The sequence below is a fragment of the Lepidochelys kempii genome, chromosome 4, assembly GCF_965140285.1.
Source record: "Lepidochelys kempii isolate rLepKem1 chromosome 4, rLepKem1.hap1, whole genome shotgun sequence".
Classification (NCBI taxonomy): Eukaryota; Metazoa; Chordata; order Testudines; family Cheloniidae; genus Lepidochelys; species Lepidochelys kempii.
In genome coordinates this window covers 122,099,323-122,116,374 of record NC_136383.1, presented here as the reverse complement: position 1 = coordinate 122,116,374, position 17,052 = coordinate 122,099,323, and the positions used below count along the sequence as shown (strand labels likewise).

At 42.0% G+C, this 17,052-nt stretch overlaps 1 protein-coding gene across 6 annotated transcripts in view; it reads left to right on the top strand.

The window, feature by feature from the left end:
- SH3BP2 (SH3 domain binding protein 2) overlaps positions 1–17,052 on the top strand; it is a 93,190-nt gene that overhangs the window by 26,673 nt on the left and 49,465 nt on the right. For 2 of the 6 annotated variants that reach the window (XM_073342709.2, XM_073342703.2), the window contains exon 1: positions 1,889–2,198. The exons of 1 other annotated variant lie outside the window; for it this stretch is intronic. The gene's annotated coding sequence lies outside the window, so the exon portion shown is untranslated. Of the gene's footprint in view, positions 1–1,888; positions 2,199–2,568; positions 3,037–17,052 lie in introns of those variants that run through there. 3 more of the 6 variants (XM_073342708.2, XM_073342702.2, XM_073342705.2) reach the window with 2 other exon arrangements.

Sequence of the window (17,052 nt, the reverse complement as noted above, 5' to 3'; positions counted from 1 at the left end):
TGTTTGTCTGGCACTTCCCTGACAAATTTTATTTTCAATCAGAATATGAATTTGAGGTTTGGCATAAATGTCTCAGCTTCTTGAAAATGAACATGTTTTCAAATATAGTCATAGAGAATTTTACAGAATGGTTGTTATGAGTGTAAAAAAATATAGCAGATTTGAAATGCTTTTGCATTGTGCTTGAAATTCCACCCAGTGCAGAGGACTTATTCCAGGCTCTCCACACCACTTAAGCCTCAAATTAAGAACTAGGACCCAGATCCTGCAAAGACTTAGGCCTGGTCTACACCTATAATTTAGATAAATCTAGTTATGTCACTCAAGGATGTGGAAAAATTCACACCCCTGAAAGCGGTAGTTTAACCAATCTAAGCTCTGGTGTAGAGACCGCTAGGTCAACAGAAGAGTTATTCCATCAACCTAGGCTACCATTTCTTGAGGGGGTGGATTTACTACAGCAACGGAAAACCCCCTTTTGTTGCTGTATTAAGTGTCTATGCTACATTGCTACAAAGGCATAGCTGGAACTTTATACGTGAGTAGTCCCCCCTTAAAGTGAACAGGATTATTTACGCTTAAAGTTAAGCATGTGCATAAGTGTTTGCAGGATCGGGGTCTAAATGCCAACCTCATTGAAGTCAATGACAAAACACCTTTAGATTACTCTGGGCTAGGATTTTGTCTCTAAGGGCTTAAGTGGTGTGGGCAGCTTTGCAGGGTCATCTGCAGTGGGGTGAATATCAACTTTTAAAACATTCAAAAGATTGGAAATGGGGAAAAATGTAAGTTTTTCATCTACTATGATACATCTACACTCTGTGTTGTACATCCTAAAACCAAAGTCAGTTATTATTAGAGTGTAAAAGTTAGTGAATAAAGTATCAGGAGTGGTAGGGAGAGGCTAATTATGTATTTACCTCAGTAGAAAGAAGTGTAGTCTAGTAGTCTGAGTACAGAACTGAGAGCCGTGAACTCTTAAATTCAAATCCTATCTCTGACAATGACTGGCTGTGCGGCCATCAGCAAATCACTTAGGATAAAATTTTCAAAAGCTCCTAAATAGTTTAGGAGCCTAAAGTCCCATTTTCAAAAAGTGATTTAGAGACAGATTTTTATCTAAAGATGCAGACAAGTGCCTAGTGCAGTGGAAAAAACAGTAACGTTTTGAAAAATGGCGGCGGGGGCGGGAACCAAAATACAACGAGAAGATGCATTTTATTTCAATTTTTTAATTGAAAACTTAAAAACCTGAATTTTTTTGAATGAAACTTTGTTTGAAAATTAAAATAAAACAAACCGAACAGCTCTAGTGCATTCATTAAACCAGATTACAGATGTGTTTATTAAACTGATAATACCTTGTCCTCCTTTATTTTACAGATGGGGAACTAAGGCATAAATAAATTTAGCCCCTGCAAAAATTTATGCATGTTTCACTTCAAATATGTGGGTTGCCCTAGTGGATTCAAGTTAAACACATGATTTCACTGGGATTCCTCACCACAAGTGTAAACATATCTTTCAAAGCTCAGACCCCATGTGACAGCAAGATAGTGACAGAGCTGGGACTAGAAGCCAGATATCCTTGCTCCTGCTTGGCCTGTCCTCATCTCTCTTTAATAGCCACAATGCCCACAACAACACAAAAGCTCATTTACCACTGGGGTGCAAAGTGATCCAGGAGCAGATCTAGACAAACACAATCACGATCTGCTGCTGGCTTCAAAATGACTAGTAACGCATAAACCCTGGCGTGCGTAGAAGTACATGACGGGCTCGCTAAAGAAAAAAACAAACAACACTTTTTGTATGGGGCTAATAGTGTTAGGTCAGATTCACCCTCAGATTGGACTTGACAGTCCCAACATCCTTCAGACCTGCGCACTGTCACTCACGGGCCTGCCTCACCACGTCTCGTTGCAGGCAGCCCGTGACTTTCGCGGGGCGGGCTGAGCCTCTCTCCTGCACCCTACCTGGGCCGCCCCAGTCCCGGCCCCTTCCCCGCGCCCACAGAGGTGCAGCGGGGGGCGCGCGGGAGGGAGCCGGGCGCGTCTCGGGGAGGAAGAGCCGAGCTGGAGCAGGTGGAGGAAGCGGCCGGGCTCCCAGGGAGCAGGCAGGGGCTCGGCTCCAGCGCTGGAAGGGGCTGCGCGGCCGGGCCTCCGCTCCAGGTGCGACTGGAAGCCGGCGGCAGCCAGGTGAGCTGCTGGCGGGGGGGCTGAGCCACAGCGCCCGGGAAAGAGCCTGGCCGCCCCTGCTCCGCTCCCTGGGCGGGTTGGGGGGGGTCTCCTGCTGGCTTAACCCCTTCCAGGCCGCGCCCCCGGGGATTGCCTGGCGGGGCTGTCTTTGGGGCGCCCTTCCCGTGGCCCTGGGCGAGCCTCTCGCCCCCTGCCTGCTCCTGCTGCACGGTAGGAGGGGGGCGGCCCCTCGCCTGCTGCCTTTCGCGGGATGGGCTGCGGGGAGGCCGCTCGTGGCTCCGTCCCCGGCAGCGCGCTGCAGCAAGCGCTCTAGACTGGGGGCGGCCCCGCTCTGCTCTCCTGGCCGCGGGTGGGGTGGGGGGAGTTGTGTGTGGCATTAGTCACCGAGCGCTTTGCAGACTAAGCAGCATTGCTTAGGTCGAGGGCTGCCGGGCTAATCCTGCAGCCGTAGCCTAAAGGCGGCTGGAAACTCCGATGACTCACAGTGGCTTAAAAAATTTTAAAAAAAGTTTTGTTTCAAATGCAAACATTCCCTCTTGGTGAGCCGGGCACGTTTTGAGTTGCTGGGACCTGTTGGCGTATTGTGTGTTTTGCACCCATTATTTGGCTTCAGAGAAATTACCTGCAACAGGTCCAGGCTGGAAGCTCAGCGTACTATCCGCAGGGCTTGGAACGCGGCATGCCTGGTGTAGTTGGTGCTAGAAAGGTGCTTATGGTAGGGTTGCCAACAGTCTCTTATTACAAGGGATGGCCCTTATTTCTTCATCTCTGTGTACAACAAGATCAGGAGTTGCTGAGTACTTCAAAAAGCTGCAAATAATACTTCTGGCAAGTGTAGGTGAGTGCTGCTTATTACTATTGCTAATATTAATTATAATAACGATGATGATATGGAGAGGAGAGGTGGGGTGCTAAGAAAGCAGACCCTTATTTTTGACAACTTTAGCAACCCTAAAAATAGTATGCCTGTCACCATGGTTTCTCAGAGGAGAGTCTCTGTGGTAGTCCTTAGGGGAGAATAGATCTAGCATCTGACCCTTGCAATCAGCATTCACTCCTCCTTTCAGATCTCTCTTTGGTTTGTGTGTCTGTAGATCAGAATCATAGAATATCAGGGTTGGAAGGGACCTCAGGAGGTCAGATGGAGGGAGGGATAGAGCAGCTCAGTAGGGTGAGCCCAGAAGTCTGTTGTATTTGAGGGAAAGTAGGGGGAGACTTGTACGGAAACAACTTACATTGTTTCCAGGTCAGACTAGATGATCTTCTTTTGGCCTTAGCACAAGGCACCCACTCAGATTCAAACAAATTCTGTCTTTTAAAAATCATCACTTTCCAACTAACTTTGAGCCTTTATGGTGTTTTGGTATTTGAATTACAAACTGTAGGCATTCACAAGTGCTTCCTGGTATTTTTCCAGTCATGTGAAAGTTAGATATTAAAGCATAAGGCTGAGAGGCTTTTTAAAGGTGAGGTGTGCAAAGAACTAGATGGCTTAAAAACATTTTCCTCAGGGACAGCAGTGTAGTAGTGGTAAGATATTCCTTAAGCCCCTGAAAGCTTTGAAGATCACTTTCCTCTGCTTTAAACATACCTCCAGTCCCCTCAGGCTTTGCATCTAACGTTTATCTGAGAAACTGAACTCTATGAACATCCCTGCTCAGGTCACCAGAGCTGGGGAAGCTGGCTTAGGTAATAGTATGTAGTGGGATCTGGGTCCTTGAATCTTTTAGGTGACCAGCTTGAATCCAGCCCAGGTCAATGATGACTGAAAGCTGTTGCCATCCAGAATTAAAGGGAGGAGGGTGCGAGGGGGAGGAGGAAAGAAGTGAATTGGCCTGCTTCTCAGTGGAAAGTTCACATTCCAGAAAACACCATAATAATTGGCATGTTTTGAGCTTGTGAGTAACAGAGAAGGCCAGGAATAAATGAGCATGGGGACTTACCTGCTCTTGTACTCCTATGAGGTGGCTATCATGGGTAGGCTGTGGGCCCATCGTTGGGGTGATGTGGAGACGCTTCTCCTGCTGCTGTTTGTGCTGTATTTGGTCTGTAGATGTGAATCACTTCAGCTTTCAGTGTGGTGTTAATCTGCCACTTTCCATGAGTCCTAGTATTGTATTTAGTTAAAGGTATTTAAAATAAATTATCTGATAGGCTTGCTGCTGTGAATGGCTAGTCTCTGCCTCCTACTAGCTTGTGAATCTGAGACTGGGATCTGAAATCAATTCACATGGCCAACTACATATCTCCCTTCTTATTTCTAATTTTTATTTATTTGTGCAGGAATGTATAGCTGCAGACTCTGGAGCATGTTTTATTCAGACATAACTTGCACACCAGATGCAAAACATTAATTTCCTTTTATCTCCAAAGATGTTAGAATGTTTCTCTTCCTCCCCACCACCTTTCTGTATTTCACCATGAGGAGGTGAGTCATTGATCTCTAGTCAGTGCCCCACTGATAGGGAGTTACTAGTGAGCCTGCATAGTGGTAGGTTAAATACTGTTTCCTTTATAATCTCATCTCTGTGTGTTTTTGTTATAAATCTCCAAATGTTCAATAAACTCCTTTTGGCTTGAATTTTTTCATGCTTTGTCAAAGGCAAGAAGACAGATTTTTTTTTTTCTTCTTTTGGGGTGTGGAAGGAACCACTTTTTGGCTAAGGTTTAAATCTTTGTATTTGTGATCTCTCATAGCTCAAAAATGTCTTGTTGCAGAAATTTCAGGCTGGTTTATACAGACTTATTTATAAGACCAGTATTGTCACAATTTAGATCCTGATGCTTTAAGTTCCCATGCACAGATAGACGCTGCACATAAGCTTGCAAGAGCACATCCTTAGTTTTCAGTTTAGTTACTAAAGATCAAATACTTGAAGGGGTGCTGTCGGGTCAGCCTACATTTTCTTAAGTAATATTTGACAAAACCTAATGCCAATAGAAATGTTTCCACTGAAATAAAAATATGAATGGGAACAGTTTATTTTTAAAAGCTATCTAGCATTCTAATGTAGTGGCTGAAAACCAAACATTGCAGTTATTTTTCCGATGCATGCAATCAGAAACTGAAAGATTAAAAACTGAATGGTTTGTTTACATTGCTCAAACTGATAGAAATGCAAGAAATGGACAGTCTAAAGCCTGGAGCCTACAAACTCTTACAGCTGTGCTTAATTTTACCCATGTGAGTAGTCCAACTGTCTTTGATATGAATAAAATTAGGCAGATGTGCATTTGCAGCATAAGAACCTAAGAGGTGAAAAATAAACTCAATTTCTAAAAATCTGAGGTGCTAGCAACACAGGTGGTTAATTCTCTCTCTTTTTTTTTTATATGAATTTTAACTTGTAAGTGTCCTGTTACTGTTGGAATTTCTGTCCGGTTGCATGGTGCTGAACATCTGACAAAAACAACAATTACAAGTCTTCTGGCAATTCATCATATTTTTACTTTCGGTGGGACGTGTAGCCCTGTGAGCATCTGGTCAGTTATTTGTTGGTGGTTTAGGCCCTGATCGTACAGATGCTTACGGATGCGAGTAGTCCCATTATACATAAAATTACTGTATGTATGTAAGTGTTTGCAAGATCAGGATCTGAGTTTATTGCTTCTGCAGGCCCGTTTGTTTTCTAGAAGTGTCAGATTTTGCCAAGATAACTGATAGGTGAGTCTTGTAATGTTGGTGAGGTGTTTAGCAGTTACCACCTCCATGAGACCTTTCCTACCCAGATATAGTGGCCCAGGCAGCCTCCAGAGTTTCATCAGAAATACCAAATGACCTTGGAGTACTTCACCCTGCATTCAGTCTTTTGACGCAGAGGATTCCAAGGGTTTCTGTTGATGCTGCAAAACCTGAAGGATTTAACAAATGGGAAGTGTGTTACACCTTTTAGGGCCCCGATTAACCTGTACAGGTCCTAGGGAAGGAGTGTTATAAGTCCTCAGGCCGATCCATGTTGCTGGGGGAAAAAATTCTGTTAGGCCCCAGGTCTTTGTGACCTATTGATCCTTCTCCAAATAGCCAGCAATGCTTGTAACTTCCATGGAACCTCACTCTCTTTTAAATGTGTCCCTTAAGTGAGGCACTTCAGAGTTGCCTCTAAAGGCTGTGGTGAGTTGGGGCAAACCAGGATATTACAAGAGTCTGTGGGAGGAAGCTGGGGTGCAGGCAATTGAATGGAGGGGTCATGGAATAGCTGAGATGATGTGCGAGCCTGGTTGAAAGGAGGCTTTTTGGGAGGGGTGTGGCGGGATGCTAGCCACCTTCTCTAATGAGAATGTGGAATGGAGTGTGTATCTTTTAAACTGTCTCTTTCACATTTGTATATGTCCGCCTGTTCTTATGACACAGATGCATTTAATGATCATTTGTTTTTGTTTTTTCTCCTGGGCTTTTCAAAGTATCCTATGTTAAAGTGTCTAGATCAAATAAGGAATATAAAACACATCCTTAATTGAAGACTGAGGCCAGTTGAGGAATCTAAACTATGTTCTTTGTTGAAAAGAGTCCATGAGACACTGAAATATATTGAGTGCTAATTTTTTAAACTACACTGTGAAAACTGTTTCACAAGAACATAAGAATGGCTGTACTGGGTCAAGACCAATGGTCCATCTAGCCCACTATCCTGTTGTCGAGCAGTAGCTAGTGCCAAATGCTTCAGAGGGAATGAACAGAATAGGGCAATTATTGAGTGATCCGTTCCCTGTCTGGCAGTCAGAGACTTAGGGACACCTGGGACTTATTGCCATTGATGGATCCATCCCCCATGAACTTGTTTAATTCTTTTTTGAACCCAGTTATACTTTTGGCCTTCACAACAACCCCTGGCAATGAGTGTCACAGGTTGACTGTGTTGGGTGAAGAAGTACTTCCTTATGTTTTAAGCCTGCTGCCTATTAATTTTTTGGTTGACCACTGGTTCTTGTGTTCTATGAAGGGGTAAATAACACTTCCCTGTTCACTTTCTCCACACCATTCATGATTTTGTAGACCTCTATCATATCCCGTCTTAGTCATCTCCTTTCTAAGATGAACAGTCTGTCTTTTTTAATTTCTACTCATATGGAAGCTGTTCCGTACCCCTAATCATTTTTGTTGTCCTTCTCTGTGTCTTCCAATTCTAATGTATCTTTTGAGATGAGGTGACCAGATCTGCATGCTGTATTCAAGATGTGGGATACCATGGGATTTGTATAGTGGCATTATGATATTTTTTGTATTATCTGTCCCTTTCCTAATAGTTTCTAACATTGTGATAGCTTTTTTGACTGCCGCTGCACACTGAGAAGATGTTTTCAGAGAAATATCCACAATGGCCCCAAGATTTCTTTTTTGAGTGGCAGTAGCTAATTTACACCCCATCATTTTGTATGGTGTTGGGATTATGTTTTCCAATGTGCATTACTTTGTATTTATCAACATTGAATTTCATCTGCCATTTTGTTGCCCAGTCGCCCACTTTTTCCTTGAAACGCTTCAGAGTCAGCTTTGGACTTAACTATCTTGAGTAATTTTGTACTGTCTGTGAACTTTGCACCTCTCTGTTTACCCCCTTTTCCAGATCATTTATAAATGTGTTGAACAGTACTGGTCCCAGTACAGATCCTTGGGGGACCCTGCTGTTTACCTCTTTCCATTGTGAAAACTGACCATTTATTCCTACCCTTGGTTTCCTATTTTTTAACCAGTTACTGGTCCATGAGAGGATCTTCCCTCTAATCCTTTGGCTGCTTACTTTTCTTAAGAGCCTTTCACATTGAACCTTGTCAAATACTTTCTGAAAGTCCAAGTACAGTGTTACTCGTGTCCATAAGTTTGTTGATCCTGTCAAAGAATTCTATAGATCAGTGAGGCATGATTACCCTTTACAAAAGCCATGTTGACTCTTTCCCAACAAATCATATTCATCTATGTATCTGATAATTTGTTCTTTACTATAGTTTCAACCAATGTACCTGGTACTGAAGTATGCTTATGGCCTGTAATTGCCAGGATCGCCTCTGGAGCCTGTTTTAAAAATTGGCATCACGTTAGCTATCTGCCAGTCATCTGTAAGAGGTTGCATACCACAATTAGTAGTTCAATTTCATATTTGAGTTCCTTCAGAACTCTTGGGTGAATACCATCTGGTCCTGATGACTTATTGCTGTTTAGCTTATCAATTTGTTCCAAAACCTGCTCTGACACCTAAGCCTGGGATATTTCCTCAGATTTGTCACTTAAAAAGAATGTTTCAGGTGTGGGAATCTCCCTCCCATCCTCTTCAGTGAGGACCAATGGTAAGAATTCATTTAGTTTCTCTGTGATGGACTGGCCTTCCTTGAGTGCTACTTTAGCACCTTGATGGTTGAGTGGCTCCACGGATTGTTTGGCAGGCTTCCTGCTTCTGATGTACTTTATTAAAAAAAAAAAAGCTGTTTGCTTTTTGTGTTTTTTGCTAGTTGCTCTTCCAATTCTTTTTTGGCCTGCCTAATTACACCTTTATACTTGATTTGTCAGAGTTTATGCTCCTTTCTATTTTCCTCATTAGGATTTGATGTACAGTTTTTAAAGGATGTCTTTTTGCTTTAACCACCTCTTTTACTCTGTTTAGCCATGGTGGCTTTTTTTTTTTTTTTTGGTCCTCTTAATTTTTTTTTAATTTGGGTTGTATATTTAGTTTGAGCCTCTATTATGGTGTTTTTAAACAGTTTCCATGCAGCTTGCAGGCATTTCATTCTTGTGACTGTTCCTTTTAATTTCTGTTCAACTAGCCACCTCGCTTTTTGTGTAGTTCCCCTTTTTGAAGTTAAATGCTACGGGGGTGGGTTTCTTTGGTATTTTCCCCCCTTACAAAGATGTTAAATTTAATTACATTATGATCACTATTACCAAGCAGTTCAGCTATGATCACCTCTTGGACTAGGTCCTATGCTTCACTTAGAACTAAATCAAGAATTGCCTCTCCCCTTGTCGCTTGCAGGACTAGTTGCTCCAAGAAGCAGCCGTTAGTGGTGCCTAGAAATTTTATATCTGCATCCTGTCTTGAGGTGACATGTACCCAGTCAATATGGGGGTAGTTGAAATCCCCCATTATTATTGGGTTTTCTGTTTTTGTAGCCTGTTCAATCTTCCTGAGCATTTCACAGTCACCATCACTCCTGGTCAGGTGGTAGGAAGTATATTCCTACAGCTATACTCTTATTATTCAAGCATGGAATTTGTACCCACAGAGATTCTGTGATACAGTTTGATTCATTTAAGATTTTTACTATATTTGACTCTATGCTTTCTTTCACATGTAGTGCCACTCCCCCACCAGCATGACCTACGCTGTCATTCCTATATACTTTGTACCCTGGTATTGCCGTGTCCCATTGACTATCATTGTTCCACCAAGTTTCTGTGATGCCTAATATATCAATATCTTCATTTAATACCAGGCACTAGGGTTCACCCATAACGTTTGTATACAAGTTGTCTGCCTTCATGCGGTATAATTGACTTTTCTTCGTTTGACTGTTTCTCTTCAGTTCCTACCTGTAGTTTATCAAATTCTATCCTCTCCTCTTTACTAAGATACAGAGTATGTCCTTTAATAAATCTTCCCCTACTTGATGTCTCTATCCAAACTGCATGCTCCTCTGTCAGCTTTCCCCCAGCCCTTGGTTTAAGAACTCCCCAGTTTAAAAACTGGTTTCATTTTGGTTTAGGTGGACCCCATCCTTCCTGTATAGGCCCCTCCTTTCCCGAAAAGTTCCCCAGTTCCTAATAATCCTAAATCCCTCCTCCCAACTCTATTTTTCTCATCCACTCATTGAGACTCTGCAGTTCTGCCTGTCTAACTGGCCCTGTGCATGGAACCAGAAGAACTTTAGAGAATGCTACCATGGAGGTCCTGGACTTCAGTCTCTTACCTAGTGTTGCCTGATTTTATGGGAGATTAATAATATTGTTTAGATAATATGGGTTATAGGCTCACCAGTTGATCAGAAGATAAGGTTATTGTGTCAGAATCAGACTACACAGAATTTGCAGGGAGATGTATGATAAGGAAACTCACACTGAGAACAAAAGGCAGCTTTAAACCTTTTATTGAGATAAATGGAACAGTAATGGAGTAATCAAATCAAATTAATTACAAAAGCAATGTTATTCTAGCAGTACATGTGGTATTATAAACTATAAAAGTTTATCAATTTAAATATTCACACCCTTCCTTGATAATAACTTGGTGATAAGAGACAAAAGGCTAGCCTTGCCTCAGGCATGCCAAGTGAATTCGATGGTCCAGGTTCCTCAAGTCTTGAATGAAGTGTGAAGAACTTAGAAGAAACTAGAGCTAAAAGCTATAGAAAGACTATAGAAGCTAACTTAGTTTACTTAAAACTAACAATTAAGAACTAACAATGATGAACTAACAATAAACAAGCTGAATCTGAACTTCCCCAACATGGTCGGTTGCCCCTATTATAGGGCCTGATCCCTAAGTGCCCTCCTTCCATGTCCAAACTTAACTTCCTCAGCCACAAAAATGTTAGGGTACCCTTACTCTATAGGCTGGCATGTTCATGCATATTAATGTTGTATTTGTAACTATTAGAGACCATTAGCTCATCCTCACCTCTCTTATATCTGTCCTCACCAGTTATTTTCTTGTTCTTTGTGGTGTACCTGTTAAGTCTGAAAAAGGCCATGAACTTGGGTGGCCTTACCTACCAACTTGCTTTAACTTTCCCACTTATCTGTGTGAAAGGTCACAAACATATATACTATATACTTTAGCTCATCACCACCTATTCAGGGTGAAGGTATTGATCATATGTATGTTAACTTGCCTTAGCTTAACATACAGGATGTTGCCTGTAGGTTCCTTGCGTTACATCTAAAATACCCTAATTCAAATTGATAAACCTATTATAATAACAAACTTATAATGTAACAAATGATTAAACTCATAAGAAAAGATTTTTATGCAAGCAAGCAAGCTAGCCCTATAGGTAAGGCTAAGATTTTGTAAAAACCATGGACAGGTCACGGGGAGTAAAGAAAAATTCACGGAGCCTGTCCGTGACTTAACTAAAAATAACTGGAGGCAGGGCTAAGTAGGGGTGGGAGGAATGGAGTCTCATGGGGGAGGGGGAACGACAGGCCGAGTCCCCTGCCATGGTGGGGGACACAGCCCCGGCGGCTGCAGTGTGGGGCGCAGCCACAGCGGTGCTGAGCTCCCACTCCGGAGCTGGCTGTAGCTGTGGGACAGGTGTGCAGTCCCTGCTGCAGCCCCCTCACCCCTCCCAAGCCATAGGGCAGGGGCTGCAGGGTCCTGGTTCCAGCCATCCAGCCCTAGTTGCAGAGCAGGGTTACACAATCCCGCTTGCAGCCCAGCAGCTGAAGTGGGGTAAAGTCACGGAATCTGTGACTGCTGTCACCTCTGTGACTAAATTGTAACCTTATCTATAGGCTACACTAGCAGCCTAAATTTGGTCTCCAGGATCTCTCTCCTACCTTTCCCTATGTCATTAGTGCCTACATATACCATGACCACCGGCTCTTCCCAGCACTGCACATAAGTCTATCTAGCAAAAAGAAAAGGAGTACTAGTGGCACCTTAGAGACTAACCAATTTATTATCAGTCTCTAAGATGCCACTAGTACTCCTTTTCTTTTTGCGAATACAGACTAACATGGCTGCTACTCTGAAAGTCTATCTAGATGTCTCATGAGGTCTTCAACCAGCAGGCAATTCACTTTGCGGTTCTTCTGGTCATCAGAAATCAAACAATATATTTCTAACAGTCGAATTCCCCATTACTATTACCTGTCTCTTTCTAATAATAGGGGTCCCGTACCCCAGAGGGGTATCCTCAGAGTGAGAGGATACAATGACATCATCTGAAAGGAATGGAAGTTGTGTCCCTGAAAGTCTCATCTGTGTACCTCTTTGTATTCCACTTCAGACACTCTGGTTTCCTAACGGGATGAAATTTTCAGAAGAAAATTCTTCTCCTAACCTACATTACACACACACATCTTCAAATTGTTTGCTGAGACATAAAATTAGAGGGCAGGTCAAACTAAGGCTAACAGTGGAACTTTCAATGTATCCTCAACTCTAGAGACAGTATAAGGCCTCCATAATATTTTGTGAACTCCAGTCTTGAAGATTTTTTGCTGCTGTTCTTGCAAACTTGCCTTTTAAAATAGTAGAGCTCTCACCATAAACTTCTTTTCTGTTTATAAGTGCAAATAGGTAGGGGTGTGTGTGTGTGTTGAAAATAGCATCTGAGATGATGAGGTTATAGAGGTAGATTGCCCAGAAGGAATTTTGTGAAAACTACTTTTCCCCAAGCAAGGGGTGAATTTCATACAGTAATGGCCTGACTTCTGGAGGTTTTGAGGATCTCAATACAGAAGCTGCAGGTGCTCAGCCATAAATGCTTTGGCAGAAACACAGACTTTAAAAAAAAAAAAAAAATTAAAGAAGTTAACTGGTTTGAAAACATTAAAGAAGTTACAGTAATGCAACAAATCTGCTCAACAAACCTCCCATTCAGAAACTAAGGACTTGTCTACACTTACAGCACTGCAGCAGCGCAGTTGCACTGATAAATCTGCGCTGCTGTAGTGCTAAGTGAAGACGCTACTTGTGTTGACAGGAAAGCTTCTCCCATCGGCGTAGGAACTCCACCTCCCTGAGAGGAGGTAAATATGTTGACAGGAGAAGCTGTCCTGTCGACATAGCACTGTCTGCCTTGGAAGTTTGATTGGTATAACTGCATCACTCAGGAGTGTGGATTTTCCACACCGCTGAGCCATGTAGTTATACCAACATGACTTCGTAGTTTAGACCACGGCTAAAATTTGCTCTCTATAATACTAGTGTGTTCATCTCATGCAGATTTTGCTTTGGGACAAGTGAGGAAGGGGAATAGCTTGAATTCCTGTGGTAAATTGCTGTGTGGTATGCGGCACCTCATGGTCTCGGACACCATCCGATGGCCTAGGGATATCTACATTGAACACATCACCGGCCACCAACAGTACCAGGAGGTGTGAGCTGGTATGACATCGTGCATCAACTGGGAAAGGGACTGAGCGACTTTTTCCATTGGACCATATGAACTGGAACCATAAACTCACTGAACATTAAATCCCACCAAATGAGGGTAAATGCATCCTCATCGTATCCACTCATTCTACTCCACACCTGACCATAGCCATTATATGAACAACATACCCCCATATCTCAATGTCTGTACTTTGACCCGTTAAACTTTTATCCCCAGTTGGGGAGATTGCAGATTATGTATTCCTTACGCCACCCGTTCCTAAACTGAATTTCGCACCCCTTGATAATCTGTACCTTATTCCCTGATAACCAGAAACTTCTATGCTTAAACGCCGTACGGTTTTCTTTTTACTTCAACATCATCTTAATAAAATTATTAAATCTGTAAACTTGACTAGCTAGGGTTTCTCTACTAGAGCTCTTCCTCAGGAAGTTCTTCTCCCTGTCATTCTTAGCCCAGGGAAAGGGAAACTGGAATGCATAGGCTCTGGCAATTAAAAAAACATATTATAAAGAGCTGGGCTAAATAATTGCCCTTGTATGATAGCACTTTTGGCCACTTATAAACCTAGCCATCTACCATGCCACTAAAGGGATTCTGACCATCTCTGTGGACAGTTGATGGTGGAGTGAACAGATATCAAATAAAAGTGTTATGGGAGTTACAACCTGTTCAGAAGGCCCAGAAACTCAAGGAAGGCCAGAGCTGGAGGGAGTCCTGTTTAACTCTTTTTATATTTAGAAATAACTTGTAACAGAGACTAGTTAAAAAGCTTTCTGAATTTACTTCCATTAATGGCATTGGCTCTCAATCTGTAGATCATTGACCACCTATGATCTGCGGTACTGCTTCTGTCTAGGGCTGTCGATTAATTGCAGTTAACTTGTGATAAATTGCAATTAATTTTTTTAATTAAAATTAATTGCAATTAATTGCAGTTTTAATCACACTGCTAAACAATAGAATACCAATTGAAATTTATTAAATATTTGGATGTTTTTCTACATTTTCATATATATTGTATTAAGTTGTAGTTGAAATCTAAGTGTATATTATTTTTATTGCAAATATTTGCACTGTAAAAATGATAAAAGAAATAGTATTTCTCGGTTCACCTCATACAAGTACTTTAGTGCCACCGCTGTGTCGTGAAAGTGCAACTTACAAATGTAGGCTCTGAAGTTTTACATTGTTTTATTTTTCAGTGCAGTTATGTAACAAAAAAAATCTACAAGTCCACTTAGTCCTACCTCTTGTTCAGCCAATCGCTAAGACAAACAAGCTTGTTTCCATTTACAGGAGAAAAATGCTGCCCTCTTCTTATTCATCAGCAAGTGAGAACAGGCATTTGCATGGCACAGTGCATTAATTACATTTGTGACTGAACTCCTTGGGGAGAATTGTATGTCCCCTGTTCTGTTTTACCCGCATTCATGTTATAGCGGTCTCGGATGATGACCCATCACGTTGTTCATTTTAAGAACACTTTTGTGCAGATTTTACAAAATGCAAAGAAGGAACCAATGTGAAATTTCTAAAGATAGCTACAGCACTCAACCCAAGGTTTAAGAATCTGAAGTGCCTTCCAAAATCTGAGAGGGATGGGTGTGGAGCATGCTTTCAGAAGTCTTAAAAGAGCAACACTCCGATGTGGAAACTACAGAACCCAAACCACCAAGAACGAAAATCAACCTTCTGCTGGTGGCATCTGCCTCAGATGATGAAAATGAGCATGTGTCAGTCTGCACTGCTTTGGATTGTTATTGAGCAGAACCTGTCATCAGCATGGACACATGTCCTCTGGCATGGTGGTTGAAGCATGAAGGGACACATGAATCTTTAGCGCATCTGGCACATAAATATCTTGGGATGCCGGCTACAACAGTGTTAGGAGCATGCATATTCTCACTTTCAAGTGACATTGGGGTTTGGTTCGACTAGGAAAAGAGGTCGAGCTCAGATTGTGCTTCACTGGTGTGCTAAATAATCCTGACCTAAACTTGACCATTTTCTCCAGGGTAGATTGAGAGTATTACCTCGTCGTACCATTTGTAGCTGGTTGAGTTCTAGCCTAGCTACATGGACTGACAAAGTGCCACCCTGCATTTATACTGGGGGAAATGGTTGTGTTTAGGTCAGAAATAGCTAGCATATTAGCTAAACCCAACCTAAATGCAACCAATCTTTTTAATAGATTATAATGCGATAAGGCTAAGAACCAATCCCTATAGGACCCCACTAAAAATACCCACTAGATTTACAATTGCATTCTGCGACCTGTCATTTAGGCATTTAATGTGTACATACTGATTTTATATCATTCTAGTTTCTTAAAACAAAATGACAGGTTTCAGAGTAACAGCCGTGTTAGTCTGTATTCGCAAAAAGAAAAGGAGGACTTGTGGCACCTTAGAGACTAACCAATTTATTAGAGCATAAGCTTTCGTGAGCTACAGCTCACTTCTTCAGATGCATATCGTGGAAACTGCAGCAGGCTTTATATATACACAGAGAATATGAAACAATACCTATTCCCACCCCACTGTCCTGCTGGTAATAGCTTATCTAAAGTGATTTCCAGCACATGTCATTCAAACAAAATGTCATTCAGTACCAAATCAAATGCCTTACAGAAATCTAAGCATCAGCGCTACTATCTTTATCAACCAAATTTTATAATCTCATAAAAAAAAAAGCCAAATTAGTTTGATAGGGTCTATTTTCCATAAACCCTTGTTGACTGGCATTAATTATATTACCCTTCTTTAATTCTTTATTAATCAAGTCCCATCTCAGTTTTTCCATTATTTTGCCTGGGATTAATGTCAGGCTGACAATTCTATAATTACCTGGGTCATCCCTTTTACTCTTCTTAAATATTAGCACAACACTTGCTTTCTTCCTGTCTTCTGGAACTTCTCTAGCTTTCCACGACTGATTTGAAAATCATCATCAAGTGCATGTCTACATTGCAATAGAAGACCGATGGTTCAGATGTGGCTGGCCCAAGTCAGCTGACTTGGGCTCATGGGGCTTGGGCTGTGGTCTATAAAATTGTATTCATAGAGTCATAGAATATTAGGGTTGGAAGAGACCTCAGGAGGTCATCTAGTCCAGGCCCCTGCTCAAAGCAGGACCAACACCAACTAAATCATCCCGGCCAAGGCTTCGTCAACCCAGGCCTTAAAAACCTCTAAGGATGGAGATTCCACCACCTCCCTAGGTAACCCATTCCAGTGCTTCACCACCCTCCTAGTGAAATAGTGTTTCCTAATGTCCAACCTAGACCTCCCCCACTGCAACTTGAGACCACTGCTTCTTGTTCTTTCAAACTTGTAGAGTTTGGGCTTGGGCTGGAGCCCAGACTATAAGACAGCACAAATTGAGAGGGTGTCAGAGCCCAGGCTCCAGCCTGAGGCTAAACATCTAAGCTTCAATTTCATAGCCCTAGAGCTCTAGCCTGAGTCAGCTGATCTGGGCTCTGAAACTCAGTGCTATGTTTTTTTATCATAGTGTAGGCATACCTTGACAACCCAGAGAGCTCCTTGGCTAGGGCTTGGCTTCTTGCATCTAAATTATCTGGACCTGCTGATTTTGAAAATGTCTATCTTTAGTAGCTGCTGTTAACAGCCTCCTGAGTTACTGTTGGGATGGAAAGTGTTTTGTTACCATGCTGTGACTATATTATCTGGCTTTCTCCCAAATACAGAACAGAAATATTTCTTGAACACTTCTGCATTATTGTTGACACTTCTACCACTTCCCTCTACTAACACCAATACCAGTTGTAGGATTTTTTTTG